This window comes from Panthera pardus, unplaced genomic scaffold (genome assembly GCF_024362965.1).
Source record: "Panthera pardus isolate Hobbes unplaced genomic scaffold, ASM2436296v1 HiC_scaffold_3, whole genome shotgun sequence".
In the NCBI taxonomy this organism is placed as follows: domain Eukaryota; kingdom Metazoa; phylum Chordata; class Mammalia; order Carnivora; family Felidae; genus Panthera; species Panthera pardus.
Genome location: NW_026526876.1, coordinates 52,657,528 through 52,676,132, shown reverse-complemented (window position 1 = coordinate 52,676,132; position 18,605 = coordinate 52,657,528). Strand labels below are relative to the sequence as shown.

Sequence of the window (18,605 nt, the reverse complement as noted above, 5' to 3'; positions counted from 1 at the left end):
CTTCTAACATATCATGTAATTTACTTATATATCATGCCTCTTATTCATTATTTCTCTCCCCCTCCCACAGTAGAATGTAAAATACATGAGATTAGGAATAGTTGTCTATTTTATTCACTGATACATCTCCAACATCTGGAACAGAGCCTGGAATATAGCAGGTTCTCAATGAATATTTGTTGAGTGTATAATTGAATAAATTAGAAATAGTGCAGGTTAATGCAATCCAAGATTTGGAAGCCACTCTGAGTGAAAAGAGGGAGCCTAGCTTACAAACAAAGTTTCAGGCTCATGACTTCTGGAAGCCTGTGGAAACCAAGATGGCATTGGCCTTATTGGTGGTGGTGGTAGTCATAGTGATGATGGTGGTGGTGATGATGATGGTGGTGGTGATGTTTATGATAGTGGTGATGATGGTAGTGGTGGTCGTCGTGGTGGTGGTGATAAGTGATGGTGGTGATGATGACAATGGTGATGATCATAATAAAGAGGGCATAAACTCCTTCACATCCATGGAACTTCAGAGTTTATCGAACACTTTTGTATCCTTTTAACTCGGATGCTCACAACATCCTTGAGAGGTAGCAGAGGCCAACACTATTGCCACCATTTTCAGAGATTTCAGTAATGAAGTGACTTGTCCAGGACTGCACAGCCATCAGAGGCAGAACAAAGACTGCAGCTCAAGTCTTACTGTCATCCATATTATGTCACCATTTACTGATCTCCTCCTATGTGCCAGAATTTAGGGCTCTACATTCCTCTCCCCTGGGGATTTGGGAATCAAAGACTTAAACATTTCACTGCAGATGCCTCACTTGCCGGTGATGCAGGTTCAAAGAGTGATAGTGCCATTTTATGGTGGCCACCTTCCACTGTTTACCCAGGGAAGCAGTGATTGCAAGGCTTGAGGGAGAAAGTAGAAAACAGATACACAGAGATGGGCAGAGATGAGAGATCAGGTGGGTCCAGGGAAGATAAGGTGGGGTCATGGGCACCATAGTTCCTGATGGCTTTCTGGGCCCAAGGTCTTGTCCTTCATGAGCCCCGTCTCTATCTACTGGTGTTGGGATCTGTATAATAAAACCCACTCTGTCTAATCTGGCACTACTAGGAATCTGTCCTCTTCAAGCATCTCTGGCAGCCTGTTTGCACAGTCTTCAGGAAATCATGCATCTGAGACCCCCACACTTGAGGTCAAGCAGAGACACACTGGAGTGTGAGGAGGGAGGCCATAAGGTGAAAGGCTTGACCTTGCACTCCTGAGTGATTACAACCCCAATCCCACTCCACCCCTTTTGTCTACACTCTCTTCTGACCCAGAAAACCCACTCTCCATCCTTAGGTGGAGTTAGATTTTAAAATTCCCATCTAGATCATGGTCTGACCTGTTTCTCCAGTTCATGCTGGCCATCATGTGCAGGGACAGTGCTGGAGCCCCAAGGTGACTGAGAAGCAGCTTCTGTCTTCAGTGTGATTACATTTTTGCTACATCCCATGATATGTGTCCCTTCCCCAGCTTTCAGGAATTTCTATTAGAGAGACAGGCATGGGTAGAAAGCCCATGATTGGGCTTTCCTGAGGGGTGTGTGTGTGTGTGTGTGTGTTTGTGTGTGTGTTTGTGTGTGTGTGTGTGTGTGTCCATGATAGTAGTAGGCAGTGCCAAAAAGTGACCTCTGTTCAGTGTGGCCATCACTCTGCCCCATCCTACACTTGATAACTTGTGTCTTTGGGAAATAGAAAAATGAGCCTTTTTCAGATAAGCCTGGGACCCTATCTACCTCACTAGTTTACCTCCCCAAAATTTTGTGTGAGCATGGGACAAAATATGCAGACCTGAGCTATTTAGAGATCTGTCTACTTGTGTCTGGGTCAGAAGTCCATTCTGGACCATACATTATTAATTTCTCTGTTGATCATAAGGAGCCTGGTCTGGGTTGAAGCTGAACCTTCCCATCAACTTCTCTCTCTTTTCTCCTTGAGCTGCAAAGCCATCTTGACAAGGGATTGCTAGATTAGGATATCTGGAAAGTTCCTGAGAAGCATCTTCCAGAGGGAAGGTGGGAGCTAACAGTTGTCAACGTGTGCCAATCATTATGTTCCTTGCTCTATCTATACGGTCTGGTTGAAGTTTCATTGCAAGGAAATAACACTGCCCCAGGGGTCTGTCAGGACCTAAAGTTTCAAGTATGTGGGCAATCTTGGGACCAATTTTGGTCTTGGGAAGACCAAGCAAGAGGAAGTAAGCTTAGAGGAACATAGGAGAGGTCTCAAGGGGAGGGATATAAGGTAGAAGCACAGAAGGTGAATATTGGCTGGAGCAGATGAGGTTGTGAGCATTGTGGATCTCTCCAACCCTACTTCCTCCAAAGGTGGGCCTGATAATGGGGAGATTTGTTATCCAGAAGTCTCTCTTTGGGGAGAGACTGGAAACTTTATACTGAGAGCTGAGAAAGATCTATCATCTACCATGCAAACAGCATATGATTAGAAATATAGAAAGAACTTTGATTCATGTCCATTTGATTCCATTCTACATATCCATTCTATGCAAAACATTGTCCCGGGACTGAGAATTCAGATTTTGCTCAGATTTTGTCTCTCACATGTCCTCACTCTTAATGCTTTCTGGTTCTACCTGGCCTGCCCACAGCCTCTCCCTATTACAGGTCAGCATCTCTGCTTTCAACCCACCTGTGTCAGTCTCAATAGTTGAATTATGATGAAGGAACAAACACTTCTGTTATCTTAGTGGCCTAAAACAATACAGGTTTATTTCTCAGCCATATTGTATACTTAAAGTAAGTCACTGGAGGGTTCTGACCGTCCTAGTCACTCAGGAGTCCAGACTGACAGAGAGTAAATTAGGTGAATGACATCACAGTCTCAACACTCTAGCAGAGAAGGAAACAAGGGGAATTAGTGCTTTTAAGTGCTTTCACTTATGATATGCTCACACATATCACTTCTGCTCTCAGTTGAATGGCCAAAGGAAGTCACATAATCATGCCTAATTTCATGGGGCCAGGGATGTATAATCTTCCCTTGTGTTTGGAAGAAGAGGAGAATCACAACTATTGGTGAGAACTACAAATATGTCCCTTACCTCCTGTAATTCACCTCCCTATTCCTTTCCCTCCTTCTGTTCACCCTGATCTTCTATAGGAACTTCATTCCTTGACCCCTTGGCTATTCTAATGTTCTCTTTTTCCATTCCTCCCTTTGTGTCCATTCCTTTATCCCTAACTCGGCCATCTGCTATCTCCCCCTTCTGTCCTTCTGTTCCCCACCTGCCCCCCTGATGGTCATATCTACATCACTTGGCTGCTTTGAATAGACGTGACTAAACACAACCTCCAGCTGTAACTTCACACGTTTCCCTTGCCCCTAATTGAGCTTAATGATTTATGTCTTGTAATGGACACAAATGGGCAAGAATTCCTGGATCTCATTAATAATTTTAAGCATGCCAGAAGTAGGATTTTTAATCTTAAGCAAAAATTAAATGACCATAAAATTTTTGTTCGCTTCCCAGGAGACAATCCCATTTCAACTTGACAGCTTAATTAAAAGCTGGGTAAATTGGACACAACACTTTTAATAAACAGGACTTGGCAGGCCTGGGAAAGAGATAGAGGGGAGGTGAGAGTGGGAGAAAATAAAGCTCACAAAGTAACAAAAGGAAATTAAGTTATGGGAGGTCCCTTTCCTTAGAGTGACCTTTCTGGGAGCTTCAGATATCTTCAACTGATGCCTGACCCAAAAGATTCTGAGAGAATTGATTCTCTTACCTGACTCTAATTTCCTCCAGAGCCCTCTATTTCACAGAGCAAGAAAGCTGTTGTCCAGGAATGTTTTTGGGGATCTTTGCAATCCTCCCTCTTGGGGTCCATGTGTGACTCCTTCTGGACCAACCTTCTTATAAGCCCCAAGTTCACTGGGAAAGCTGATGGAAGGCTGGGGTTTGGGGGGTTAATTCTGGGCAACCACACTGCATGGTGGGCTTCATGCATAGACTTATTTTTAGCCTCAATTCTTTCTTCCATTTTATGGTCTTGCCTTACCCTTAGATACTTTTTGACCATGACTTTCTACGGCCAAGTGTTTTCACTTCTACCAAGATTTAGATCTTCCCCTGGTTCTGCCACTTCTACCTGCTGTAGGTTAACAGGCTCAGAAAGTCCAGCATGGGCCCTGACTGTAGAGCCCATTGTCAATGACTACGCAGGGCTTACCCAGCGTTCATGAGCAGACTGAGGTAAAGCCTATGAGAAAGTTATCTGGTTACTATTCTTAGTATTAACAGAATACAGTTGTCTCATCATATTAATAGATGCACTATATAGAAGGTGAAGATTTGGAAGAGAAAGAAGGCAGGCACACGGTTTCCCACTCTCTAGAACTCTTTGTTCCAATCAGAAGGGACCACATTTCCATTTCCATTTAAGAAGGTCACACTCTCACACTTCTCCCCCCATCAGTTGTCTGGTTGGGTCGATCTTATCTTTGCATTCAACAGGAATCTACTTATGTGTGGCTGCCACATGCTGCTTTAGTTAAACTAAGGCTGCCTATCTCTCTTGCACAGAAAAAAAGCCCACTGTATTTTAAACAAGGAAAGGAACTAAAATATGTTTAAAGGTATTTTATCCTTCTGTGAAAAGCCTCATCTGGTGGAACTGGCTACAAGCACCTGAGTAGGTGAAAATGATCTCTCAGGCAGGTGTGGGATTTGCTGACCTTTGAAAAGAAAGAGTTAGTGTTGAGGGAGAAAACAACCATCATCATTTGCTGTCCCCTTTTCACTTCCATTAAAGGCTCTTGTAAACCTAGAGCTTGAGTGAACCTTGGCAATCAACAGGGTGAAGAAGCCAAACCTCAAAGAGAGGAAGCGACTTATGTGAACGCCAAAATGGGACGGTGGCTGGGCAGTCAGAAAGACGGCTTTCTCTGGATAACCAGAACTTACGGAGAGTTGCTTATTATTTTTGGCTATTGGTATTTCTAGCTTCGTGCAAAGCTACAATTTTGCCAAGTCTCCCTGCTAAGTGAAAACAAGTTTCATTCTTTTACACTGACTTCCGTAAAAAGCAAAGAGATGCTCTTGCTTAGAAGACCTCAAGAGCCTGAGGTTGTCACGTTTGGGTGGGGAAGGGTTTAAATGATAAAAGGAAAAGATGAGGGTGCTTAGTGTTTGCCTATAACCAGAGATGGGAACTAAGAGTGACTGTAAATGGGCATGAGGTTTCTTTCTGGGGTGATAGAAATGTTCTTGAACTTGATTGCGGTGGTAGTTGCAAATTTACTAAATTACTAAATTCTGTAAATTTACTAACATTTGTTCAATTGTACATTTAAAATGAATACATTTTGTGGCATGTCAATTATACCTTAATAAAGGTATTTTTTAAAAAGTAGAAAGAAAGAAAAAGAAAGAAAGAAAGAAAGAAAGAAAGAAAGAAAGAAAGAAAGGTGACCCAGAGTGAGGGCTCAGACAATACTTTCAGGACGAGAGCAGAGGTCAACCATACATCCTGGGTCTCCACATTGGTTTGTGTTTAGGCTTTTGATGGCCGTCTACCCCCAGGACCCATGGGCAACGTCTGAAGCAGATGGCTCAAGTTCCAATTAATCACACTCCAGACCCTTTTCTCAGAGCTCAGTCTTGATCTGACAGCTCTTCGGCTTCTGTAAAATACATATTGAATTGGGTGACATTTAAGAAAGACAACATATGTATTGTGCTAGCCATACAATCCTCTGGGCTATGGATGTCCTGTTAGATTCCCAGAAAGCAGGATGCTTGTACTTCAGTAGCCTAGATACCCATGAAATGCTTTTTTCAGTTGTTACAACACTATTCTTTCTATTTTATCCAAGTTCAATGAATAAAATGACCACATGAAGACTATACAGGTACTGCTGGCCATTGTATAAACTACTCAACGTTCTTCCCATGAGACCTAATTTAGCAAGTACCCCATAGAATTTAGTACCTGACAAAAAGGTGAATGACTTATTTGATAAGCAGTGGGAGCACTGAGCCCATTGTGGCTGCTTCTCCTTTTCTTTTTCCTTCTCCTTCTCCTTTTCCTTCTCCTTCTCCTTCTCCTTCTCCTCCTCCTTCTCCTTCTCCTTCTCCTTCTCCTTCTCATCCCCCTCCCCCTACTCCTTTTCCTTCTCCTTCTTCCTCTATTCCTCCACTTTCTTCTCCTCCTTCTTGTCTAGACTGCCAGGACACTCCACGCCAGTTAGAGCAGAGTGAAATATATAGTGTCATCTCTGATTTAACTTTTTCTCTGCTCTCTGGTCCACTTTTGGTCCTTCTCTCACATTTATTCAATCATCAAAGGTCTCTCCAAGCACACAGCATGGACCATTCTAGGCACTGGGGTTGAAATGATGGATAAAATACAGAAGGAGTCATGGGAATAAGTGCAAATAGAATTCCGTAAGAGGGGCCTGCTCCATATACTATGGCAGTAGAGAAAGGAGGAAACAGTAGGAATAGAGAAATAGGGGACAACTTTCCAGGATAGTGTATTAATTATATTTCCTTGTTTTCTGTATTCTTGATGCTCTGGCATTTGTGACTTCACTGAGTGGGGAGTGACTCTCTCTCCCAGGGCCAGCCTATTCTTAGGGCTCCACCTTTCATATGTAAACTAACCAATCCAGAACCCAAACTCTGAACCCCTTCCTCTCTCTGGCTATTATATTCCAGGAGGCAATCAATAATCTTCTGCCCTATATCATCCTAGAGCCAGGTCTAGACAATCAGAGACCACCCCTGGAGTCCAGACCTACCAGCATTACACAAACTAGTCAGTCCTCAGCTACTCCTACTGTTCTGACTTGCCTTTCCCATAGAAAATGCAATAAAGGGGGGCGCCTGGGTGGCTCAGTCGGTTGAGCGGCCGACTTCGGCTCAGGTCACGATCTCGCACTCCGTGAGTTCGAGCCCCACGTCGGGCTCTGTGCTGACAGCTGGGAGCCTGGAGCCTGCTTCCGATTCTGTGTCTCCCTCTCTCTCTGCCCCTCCCCCATTCATGCTCTGTCTCTCTCTGTCTCAAAAATAAATAAACGTTAAAAAAAAAAAAAAGAAAATGCAATAAAGGCACTAGGCCATGCTTTGTCCTCACCCCCTCTGTCTCCTGACCAGACTGGTGTTCCCTTCTCTCAGGAAATATAATAAAAAATTGTCTTTCGGTGTCATCAGCCTCTCCACATCATTATTCCGTCACCTCCATAAATTAAAATCTTGTGGGTACAATTGATACAGGTAGGTAAAGCTTGATGGGCGACTGTGAATCTTCCAGGTGGAAGGGTATTCCAGAAGTAAAACTAGCTTTTGCCTTGGCCCACTCTGTGTGTGGTGAGACTCGGTGAGACAGGGCCTTTAGGGTGCTATGTCTGGTGCGTACTTTCGGTTTTTTAAAGCCAGTCTGTTAACATTCCTTTTGCAATGGAGACGAGGCATAAATTATAAATAATCATGTCTGGGCCAAGTCTTACCTATATACGATTGAATTTTCCGCAAGGTCTGGTTCTGACTGTTGTTTCTTTTGTTCTATCAAACATAGACCATAACACAGTGTAGACTTTGAATCTTGACTTTATCTCTTATTGTGTCCTTTTTCAAGTTCTTAACCTTTCTGCGCTTTAGTTTCCTCATCCCTAAGTGGAAATAATACCAGTAGCCCCCTCGGAGAGTGGCTATGAAGATTACAAGGATAAATATTTGTGTAGCACTTAGAACAGTGACTAACACAGAGTAAGGACTATGCAAGCATTTGCTAAATTACTTTCTGAATCCTGCTATGGGGAAGATTTTGGAATCTGTAAAGATGTGGAAGGTATGTTCCTACCCCTAAAGAGTTTACAAGTGTAATGGAAGCTTAGAGCATTCTGGGAGGTCAAAGGGCTGCTCGTGAAACCGTATTTGCATGAGATGATGAACAGACATGTTTAAGGTGATAGCAGACTAATATTTTGGCCTTTAATCACTCTCAGATAGAAAAGGGACAAGAGAAAGTGACGGACCTGGGTTCAAAATCTGGACAAACTGACTTCCTGGCTCTGCTGTTTCCTAGCCATGTAATCTAGTTAGTTAATTTCTCTGAGTTTTAGTTTCCTCACTCATACAATGTGTACAAAACTTGAGAAGATGGGAGAGAAATAAATAATAATAATAATAATAGCTGACATTCACTGAGCACTTGATACGTGTTGGGCACTGGACTGTGAATCTTGTGAGGAAACTGGCTTAGAGAAAGTTTAGTAACTCAGTGTCCTAAGTCACTCAGCAAAAAGCGGCTGAGCTGGGATTTGAACCCAGTGACTGTTCTAATAACTGTTATTTTATGCTAAATCTCTCAGAGCTGTGCTGAAGCCATTAGATCTTCAAATAATGACAATAGTTGTTATTATTAATATCCTTGATCTACTGGGTTAATAGCCATGGATCATTTAAGACTCCTTCCAAGCATTTTATTTTTTTCTCATCCCCAGCCTAGTGATATGCCCATGATGTGTTGTTCTTGGCATGTATATACCAAATTATCCTAAAATTCTCAACTTTATTATTTTTTTTCAAGTGATAAGGAAATAAGGAAAAGTCCTCTTGGGTCCTAGGCACATTAATTAAAAAATTAATTCAATAAAGTTAGTAATGAAACAGTCTGATTACAGACACAATTAGAACTGCAGGTCTTTGCAGATGAAGAACATTAGGTTGGATAAATGATTTACTCCTAATGGATTTAATACAATAACACCAGATCTGAAAAGTCCAAGGAATTCTGGGAGCCAAGCTGGGACTGACTTGGCCTGATAGCAACCATACAGTCCACAGCCAGGTCAATTTAGGTATTGGATCAAATGCCAGGCTAAGGCAAGGAGGGAGTTAGTTGGCAGCTCAGCTGTCAGAAGGTCCTTAATGTCATCAGATGTCAGCATGATGATGTCACTTTCAAATCCTTCCTGTTCATGACTGTGACTCCCATCCTTTGTAAGAACGGTGACACGTGCAATGGCAGCCCCAATAAATCGCTTCTGATGAGCTTCCTTTTTTTGTTCAGATACTGGACAGAGTTGAATACTCAGAGGGCACCTGCTGGGCCTATGCACATAAATTGATTTGAGTGAATTATGTTAAAAAAGAGAAAACAGCTTAATTCAGTAACTAACTTTTGTTTCATTTGTAGCTTTCATTTTCTGTTTTGACTAATTTTCATTCCCCAACAAATGTCATGGCAATGTGATACAGTGGAGGGAACACCAGGCAACAGGCAGCTCTGGGTCCATCTTTGGGTTGTGGCTGTAGGTGATGGGTGGCGGGAGGGCAAGATATTCTGGTGTAGTGTAAAGAAAAGAAGCCAGATCAAGTTCTGAATATGGCTCTGGTACTTGCTATATGATTCTCAGTTTGCTCATCTTAAAATGTGTGTTAGACATCAACTTCCCAGTTCAAGTCATACATGAAAAAATGGTAGAGTAGAAAACTCTATTTAAGTAATTATTCGTGTGAATTAAATGCCTGACAACACAGGCTTAACAATAACCAGCTGCTTTTCATCTCCTCTCTCCATCAGAATTACAATGCTTTTGTAGGCAAATGTGATGAGGGGCCACAGCATGCATCCAGAAGCCACGGAGTTCTGGACCAGGCAACTTGAAATAACAGATACATAATTTTGTGCTTGATTGGATATCCTCTCCAAGTAGACCCTGGTCTAGATAAATAAGAGGCACTAACAGTTTGGAACCATATGTGAGAGGAGGAAAATATTAATGGAGAACAATGTATCTATTAGCTTATTTTCTCCCCTGGGTTGAGAAAAAATTAATAAGCCAGGTTAGCTCAGTAACACATTCTTCTGCAGGTCAGGGTTTGAGAACTACTGGTTTCGAGGGATACCCTCACCTGGGACTCAAGATCCCTGAGTGAGCGCCAGCCCCTCCCTGTGCCTTACCTTCTTCAGTCTCCTAGCCCCTGCCCATCAGATCAGGCTGTGTTCACAGTGCCTGTCTTCATCACGGGGCTTAATGTCTGCTCATTCCTGCATTTACTCATTCCCTTTTCTTAGACCCTGGGCTTTGTCAAGGCCCTTCCCTGATTGGGTTGCTTTCTGATGTCCTTCCCTGGCTCTGTGCCTATAATACTGTATCATCTTTGAGGAGCAGGGGAAGGGCATCCAGCATAGCACATTTCCCTTCCAAGCTCTTCTTGGGCTGACGGTGGTTTCCAAAACTCTGCAAGGGCAAAAGTTTCCTTTGTATCCAGGCAGTGATGTCTAGGATTGAAGTGGATATGAGCGGATACTTACAGGCACTTGTGTCTGGCACAAAGATGTTCATAAGATATTGTTGAACCGATGTGTGAGTGAATAAATGAAAGAACAAAAGAGCAAATAAATGAACGGAGGATAAGTCAATGAATGCGTAAGAAATGGAAGCATGGATAGCAATTTGAATAGGTGAAACAATATGTGAGCAAATGATAGAATGAAATAATGAATAAATGATGCATGGATGACCACAGTTCAGTCAATGCTGCAGTGAACCGAGGCTGCTTTTCTGGCACGGCCAACCTGGCCTGGGCTAGTGCACACCATTCTCTTGCAATTCTCCTCAGAATCTTCATTAGGATAGCAATTTTCCACCCTATTGTTTCAAGTTTGGATTGTAAGATTGTTACCATTTGTAACTCTAAGCTGCATTAGGCACGGGCTCCTCTTGCTTGGTGCTTTTGATTTGTTCAGCTCAAACCTTGGTTGGGCCACTTTTCAGCTCTCCTTGCTGAAAACTGCTATCTACGGGGCTGAAAACAAAGGGGCAGGGGCTGGAGGGTTCAATGTGCAGCTGCCTAGCCCACATGTCTGACAGTGGGGGCCCCACAGCCTCTGTGGTTCTTGGAATGCCGTTGATAACCTGGCTGTTATGGGTGATGTTCCTTATCTGCCTTCCCACAGTTTGTGGTACTGCAGAGAGAAAGGGAGAGAGGAAAATTCACTGAACAGAGCAAAGTATCTCTCCCAGCTCCTATGGGCCAGGCACCTTGCTAGGCATTTCCCTACCACGAAAGTCCTTGAACTCAACGTTGATCTTCCTTTGCAGAACTGCAGGCCCGGAGAGGTCAGACCATTTTCCCCAAGGTCAGACAGGGAGGCAGAGGCAGAGGCAGAATTAAAATCTTGGTCTTGGAGAGGTCAGAGCCATGAAATATCTGTTAGAGGGGGCGACAGTTCTGTTTTTCCTGTGGTCTCTGGGCTGGATATGGGCCATATCTTTGGGGATGGGTTAGGTTAGTACAGGCTTAGGGCAAGGTTGCCTGGATCATCTTTGCTGCTTCTGGGAGTGAGAGGAGAGAGAAGTTGGTGCCCTGTGATAGGTCCATAGAGAGATGAAAGGGACCATGAATTTGGATGAGAAGAATGGGCTCTCTGTGGTCAGTAGCAGGTCAAAGACTGGGGCTCTGAGAGGGACCAGGGTGTGAAAGGGTGCTGAGAGTCAGCTAAGGGCCGGTGGAGGTGAGGCCAGTGTCCTGCCTTCAGTATCAGGCAAGGTGCTACGGGCAGGCTGCTATTTATTCTTTCTCATTCCTGGTGAAATGCTTCTGTTCCTATGCCTGAAAGGCTCTTGGCTTCTGCGAGACAAGGGTCGATAGGCAGATTCTCCAGAAATGGGGACACAGGAAGCAGGTGATTGGGGAGCACTCTGCTGTGTCCCTGGGGGTGCATTTCCAAGGTTCCCAAGGTCAAGCAAAGTGGGGCACAGCCCAAAAAGCAGTCAGGGTTAAGGTCCTAAATATTCTCACCCAAGACTGAATGTCTCAGCAGGAAGAGGAATTACCAAATTCATTCATTAAGTGCCCATTGACACTTCTATTATAAAGAGTAATCATTTGTTTTTATTGAGATCTCTTCCCTTGATTAAAACCATTAGCACCAATGAGTAACCACAGATCAATCAACAAGCTTTTGTAAATGCCCCCAATTTGGTCCTCATTGCGGCATGAATACATCGATTATACCTCTTAAGCATCTCTCCCAGCTGCCCACTTATCTCTCCCTCTACAGCTGCCACTCCGGTCCAAGCTCCCTGCTCACCCGCCATTTCTCACCTAACCCAGTCCCATCCCTGCTTGGTTCTCCAACCCCCTGCCTGAGACTCCGCGTGCTTGTGGAACTAATACATTGGAGGCAGGAAGATGCAAGGACGGGAGCTTGTTGGGAGCTGTGCCTGAGGGGAGGAGGGAACTGGAGAGGTTTAAGCCATCAGTGGCAGCCAGGAGACTGGAGGCAGCAGCTGTGGGAGAATCTGGTGGGTAGAGCAGAGAGGACGTGGGGCCAGTTTGGATGGGGAGGAGGGAGAAGGGGATGTTTCTAGGCTGGCCTGCTAGCAGTGCCCATGGGGAGGGGAGGAGGTGTGGAGGATGTCCACTATGATGGTTCCTACCTGCTCCCACCTCAGAGGTTGCAGTGTAGGCGCCCTGCACTGGGAGGCCTCTCCCTGGGGAGGGAGAATCTGCCATGGGGAGCTCTTCCCTTCCTCTGTTAGCTCTGGGCCTCACGTCTCCCCCTCTGAGGCCATGGTGGATCTGAAGGCAGGGACTTCCCAGGACTTGTCAAGGTCCATTTACACTGAGGATGCCAAACACGTTTCTCTTTTACATTTTAATTTGGTTCCATGACTATCACAATAGTCCCCACTGTCTTGAATGTCCCAGATATGTCCTGAGATCAAACAGATTTCAAAGTCTTCCTTTCTGTCCTCTGGTCCCTCTCCACTACCCCCCCTCCTTTCCCCCTTACACCGCCCTCAGGGGACTTGGGGTCCAGTAGAATCCCAACCTTCCCCTTACCTGCACTGATTTACTCTCTGACTTTGGGCAAGTCATTTACCCTCTCTGGCACTCAGCGAAAACAGAGCGGGCTTGGATTAGGAAGTAAGACAGACTTTCAGGACTTTCATTTGAGTGCCCTTGGATTCGTCTGGGAGAGGGAGACAGAGACAGAGACAGATGGTAGAGAAGTCCTTCAGTTCAAGGGGGCCCAAGTCCCCCTCCCTGCCCACCGACCTCATGCCTGCAGGAGCCAGTGTGGTGGAAACTATAGCAGCTACATCCTGGAGGGAAATACAGAGACAGGGATTGAGAAAAAAGAGACCGAAAGAGGGAGAGGCAGAGAGAGATACTTAGGTAAGGAATAATAGAGCAGAGAGAGGGACGTGGGTGAAAGAGAAAAGAGTCTGATCACATTTTGTCCCCAAGACACTAACGCTGCGCCTCATTTTGGGACTTCTGAAAGCCCAGGATAGAAGAGAAGCCTGTTCTCCTTCCCAGGATATTTGAAGGAACTTGTGTGGGTCCTGTGGGGTGAGGTGCATTCTGAGAGACTAAGAGAAAAATTACCAGGTGTACTCACAACTGCAAAGAAAAGACCTCCCCCCCCCCCCCCACCTTCCCGAAACCAGCCAGGGCGTGCCTGGTTGTAGTCTGACATAAAGGCGGGAACCAATCAAGTTCTGCTGAGTGGTTTGAAATAAACGCGGGAACCAATCAAGTTCTGCTGAGTGTTCAAATTTAAATGTCAACTGGGGCGCCTGGGTGGCTCAGTCGGTTGAGCGTCCGACTTCAACTCAGGTCATGATCTCAGGGTCCGTGAGTTCGAGCCCCACGTCGGGCTCTGGGCTGATGGCTCAGAGCCTGGAGCCTGCTTCCGATTCTGTGTCTCCCTCTCTCTCTGCCCTCCCCCATTCATGCTGTCTCTCTCTGTCTCAAAAATAAATAAACGTTAAAAAAAAATTAAAAAAAAAATTTAAATGTCAACCAACAACAGCTCTGTAACCTCTAAAAAAAATCCCTAACTTGTTTGTGCCTGTCTATAAAAGAAGCTGTAAGATCCTTACTCAGGGCCTCTTAGCGTCACCGGAAACGAGTGCGCGGAGGACCGGGTTCGAACCTGCAATAAACGACCCTTGCTGCTTGGCTTTGACTCTGGACTCTGGTGGTTTGTTTTTGGGGGGTCTCTCGAGTCGGGGCATATCAATTCCATAAGGAAAATCATTTCCATAGTGACGTGAGTCCGCCTCTACTTAGTGTGTATGGCAGGGAGCAACACCGTTTGTCCCTGGACACGACGCCTTCTGCTTTGCACTTGCTGCTAGCAGCTGAGAGTCCGCGGAACACAGCCCCCTGCTCTGACTCACGCATGCGTTTTGAGATGTCATTGCTCTGGAGGTGACTCAACAAACCCATTTTCTGAGGCCAAAATCAAGGCAGGACTTGGAAGTCTTAACAGACGCACAATTCATTAATTTCTTCATTGTCCTCCCCTCACTGCACAAATGGACCAAGCTTGGACCATTTGTCATACCAGTCGACATTCTCACTTACTCTGTTTTCCATTTGCACTCCGGGGTCCTTGCCAGTGAATAACTAGATCTTGGCATCACCAATCTCTGTCTTCTCCCAGGGGCCTTCATCTTTGCTGTGTGATTATTCTGTTTTAATTTTGAGGGTCTCGTGACTCCTGGAGGACAGCCTCCCACAGGGGTGATGGGGGCTGGGAAGCCAGCCAGCCTTCGGTGCCTGGGACGAGCTGCTCATTACTGCAGGTGCCCGTCTGTGCGCCCCCCTCGGGTGCCCTGCCCACACAGGCAGCTGAAGACGGCGCAGCTGTGCAGTTGCAGGAAGATGGCGATGGCTTTTTAATAGCTGGGGGCCCCCCTCATTCATCTGCACATGCTGAGTTTATTTTGCCATTTGTCAAATTCTGACTCTAGGGGACCTGGGTTTGGAGTGGTTTCAGGCTTCAAGATTGATGACCCGAGTGAATGACAGGTCCCCCTTCTCTTCTAAATAGATGGTGTGGCCAATAGGAAGCCCCATCGCCCGCTCATCTCTGAAAGGCCCATTTCTCCACCGCTGCTGAGGCCAGAAATAAAATATTTATTTGGGAGCTAACCAATATGCCACAGCGGCCTCCCTGCCTGTGCTAGACAGCGAACGAGCTCCGAAACGAGGAGGCAGCTTAATGGCTCAACCCGGGTCCTCGCTTTGCCAAAGGGAGGAACGAATGGAAAACAAGAAGATTCCAGTCCTCTGGAGACTGGGTATTCATTGGATGGAGATAGATCTCTATGGAGGTATGCATTTCCTGTGGCTGCCTCAGATAGTCCTACAACACACTTGGGCTAGAGCAGGGAGCCAAAGGAACAGGGTGTTTGAGGGAAATAAAGCACCATTTTCTTAGGCAGGAGGGACACTTCATGGAATCTTGAATTCCCAGGAGTTGTGAAATCCTAAACCCAGTCCAAACCTCTAATCCTTGAATCCCCGCTAGAACATTTCTCCTTATATTGGAATGCTTAACGGCTATGGCGAAATCACGACTTCTCAAAGCAGATGATGCCCTGTTTGGAATAATCTGTCTGTTGAAAGCATTTTTTTTTTTTTAATGCTGAATTGACATCTGTCTCTCTCTGCAAGTTCTACCCACTGGATCAAGATTAGTTTAGGAAGCACACAGACCACATCCACTCCCTCTCCTTAATGGCTCTGGTAAAAAGAAAACCACAGGTCAAGGTGGAGTCACTTGCCCCCAGGACAGCAAACCAAGACTTAACTGCAGTTGTAACTACTCTAGGAGGGGAGTTTTCAGCCAGCCAATCTGAATTTTCTCATCAGTATGAATGAGGTAATCAGACACGGGCTTTCTCCATTTCCCCCCACCCAAAGGAAGATGAGGTAATCAGCAAGGTAAGACCCCCACTGCCTTTCCCAGTAAGGGAAGGTGACCTTGCCCTAAACAACCTTTTCTTTTCTTTTGTTAATAGCTCCTTGCCCATCCCCCTTCTTATAAAAACCTTCCATTTTGCGAAGCTCTGAAGCGCTCCTTTGCTTCCTAGGTAGGATGCTATCTGATTCATGAATCACTTAACAAAGTCAATTAGATCTTCAGATTTACTGGTTGAATTTTTTTAACAGCCTTCAGCAGAAAGAAAGTAACCACATTCTCTTTGAGACTTCTTTCCTCCAGGCTGTCTCCTCAGAGGGCTCTTTCATGCTGGGTGCTGGGGATACACAGAGAAATAAGTCTAGTGAGACTGAGGACAGGTACCTCAAAGGACACACTTTCAAATCCCTTTACCATGCTGGCATTTGAGGAGGGAGCCCGCGCATGGCTGGTTATTCCAACATTTCCACCCCTCTGCTCATTTCCTTCCTAACTCACCCCCAAGAAGAGAGGGTTGGCAGTTCAGGATTCAGGATGCTCATTGGGCCCTGTTTGACTTGTGGGTAAGGCCACTGTGGGTGAAGAGTTCATACCATAAATGCAAGTGTCATCTCCCCTTTGCAGCCTGGTCCCCAGGAAGTAAGGAGGCCAGGCAGGGCTGGACTACTCAGGATAGACTCAACCATACTTTCTCTGTTCTGCCTCTTCTGTGCTTACAACCAGGTCAGGCCTACTTTGTTGACTCCACCCTCTTAGAATCAGAAGTTACTGGCATGTCTGTGTGTGTGTGTGTGTGTGTGTGTGTGTGTATTGTGGGGACCATTTGACTAACGAGAAATCCTATGTCAAGGGATTCCCTCCTATGCCAAGGGAATTACAGACTTGCTCAGCTTCCTTGCTTATCTTGTTATTCTTGTTTTGCAGTAACTCCCTAGTTGAGGGACTCTCAGGAGGGTACAACTCAGGAATTCCCAAGCCTCTGGCTTCACACCATATGGATAGTACCAAACTTCAGGTTAATCTTTGGTTTTCTTATACAGAAAGGTCTGTGACATCCAGACCTAAACTGAATATCTACCTTAGAAAATAAAAATGTAAAAAAGATGGCCATGAGGCACTTATGCCTTGCCTGCCAGAGGGGGATGGGGTAGCATTGCTGTATCTGTCGGTCTCTCTCCTCCTTGCCCTGCAGGGGAAGGGCAAAGATGGGTGATAAATGTGTACTGGGTCTCCTCCCTATCTTGGCTCTTGGTCTATGGGTAATGATGAAAAGCAGCTCAGAGAGATTGAACTGGGTGTGCTCAAAAGAAGTAATGTCAAGAAGTACGTCCACTGAGGCTGGGGTTTTGTTCATCTGAGGGACGAATGATTTGTCCAACCTCATGCTATGGCACCACAAAAGGTGGTTGGCTCGGTCTCCTTCGGGTGCTTGGTGGAACGATCGTTAAAATAATGACAGCAGTTTCTAATGCCAGAAAAGGTGGAAGTGAGCAATGAGTAAGAATGAAAAAGCAGATGAAGACCACTAGAGAAATAATGGCATCCAAGTCTCTACATTCTTTATTGGAAGAAAATGTAGCAACATCTATCAAAATTAAAGACATGTCTACTTTTTGATCCATAAATTCCATTTTTAGTTTTTTTTTCCTACAGATATACTGGTACAGGTAAGTAAAGATACATGAACATGGACATTAATTCTTGGCAATATGCAAGAAAAGAAGGAACTTACCTATACATCAATGGGGGACTAGTTACACAACATAATCTGTCTTTATGAAAGACTATCACAGAGCCTTGAAAAAGAATGAAGCTGATCTAATTGTGGTGATATGAAACTATCTTTGGGACATATTAAGAAAGAAACCTTACAGAACAGTGTGCTTCCATTTGTGCAAACTACAAAGGTCTATTCACAGACATATATGCTTGTATATGTTTAAACTATTTCTGGAAGGGTATATATAAGAATGGTAATACTGAGGGGCACCTGGGTGGCTCAGTCGGTTAAGCATCTGACTTTGGCTCAGATCACGATCTCATGGTTTGTGAGTTCGAGCCCTGGGTCGGGCTCTGTGCTGACAGCTCACAGCCTGGAGGCTGCTTCAGATTCTGTGTCTCCCTCTCTCTTCCCCTCTCCCACTCATGCTCTGTCTCTGTCTCACTCTCTCAAAAACAAACATTAAAAAAAAAGAATTGTAAAAAAAAAAAAGAATGGTAATACTGCTTTACTTTGGGTTGGGAATTGTGGTGAGGGAATAAAGAATGGAGAAGGAAGGAGGCTTGGTTTTCTTTGTATACAATTTTGCATTCATTTAAATTCATTATCATAAGCTTGTACTCTATTCTCAACAAAAAGAGTGTATAATAAAAAGGAAGCATATGCCTTCTGCACATCTGCCAAATGCTGAGCCTCTCATTGCCCCAGATATTTATTGAACACACATTGTTTGCAGCACACTGCGCTAGCCCAATTCAGGGAGGAAGTGGAAACGATGCTTTCGGAGAACGTACTGTCCAGGTGGGAAGCAAAATGTGTTGACGTACTTATGGTACAAGTCAGAGGGAAAATTTAATCTTCTCCAGGGAGCTGGAGAAGATTGTGTAGAGCTGGTGTGTAAGGTATTGGTAGTAAAATTTTGAGACCTGAAGATGGACGAACGGGACACGGCCGAGAGAGCAGCAGGAGCAAAAGATACAGAACAGGAAACGGACGACCATGTTGTGCCTGCTTGTCTGTTTGCTTTACCATCAGACATCCTTTCTTTGGGGTTATGGTATCATTTGTTTTCAGGAGTCTTTGTGAGAATGCAGACACTTGCTTTTGATTGAGGTATAAGAGAATAGATTTAGTGGGAATACCAA

At 44.9% G+C, this 18,605-nt stretch overlaps 1 pseudogene; it reads left to right on the top strand.

The window, feature by feature from the left end:
• The first annotated feature begins 374 nt into the window (after nucleotides 1-374).
• The window catches only part of LOC109251793 (THAP domain-containing protein 2-like), a 29,775-nt pseudogene continuing 11,544 nt past the window's right edge, over nucleotides 375-18,605 (top strand).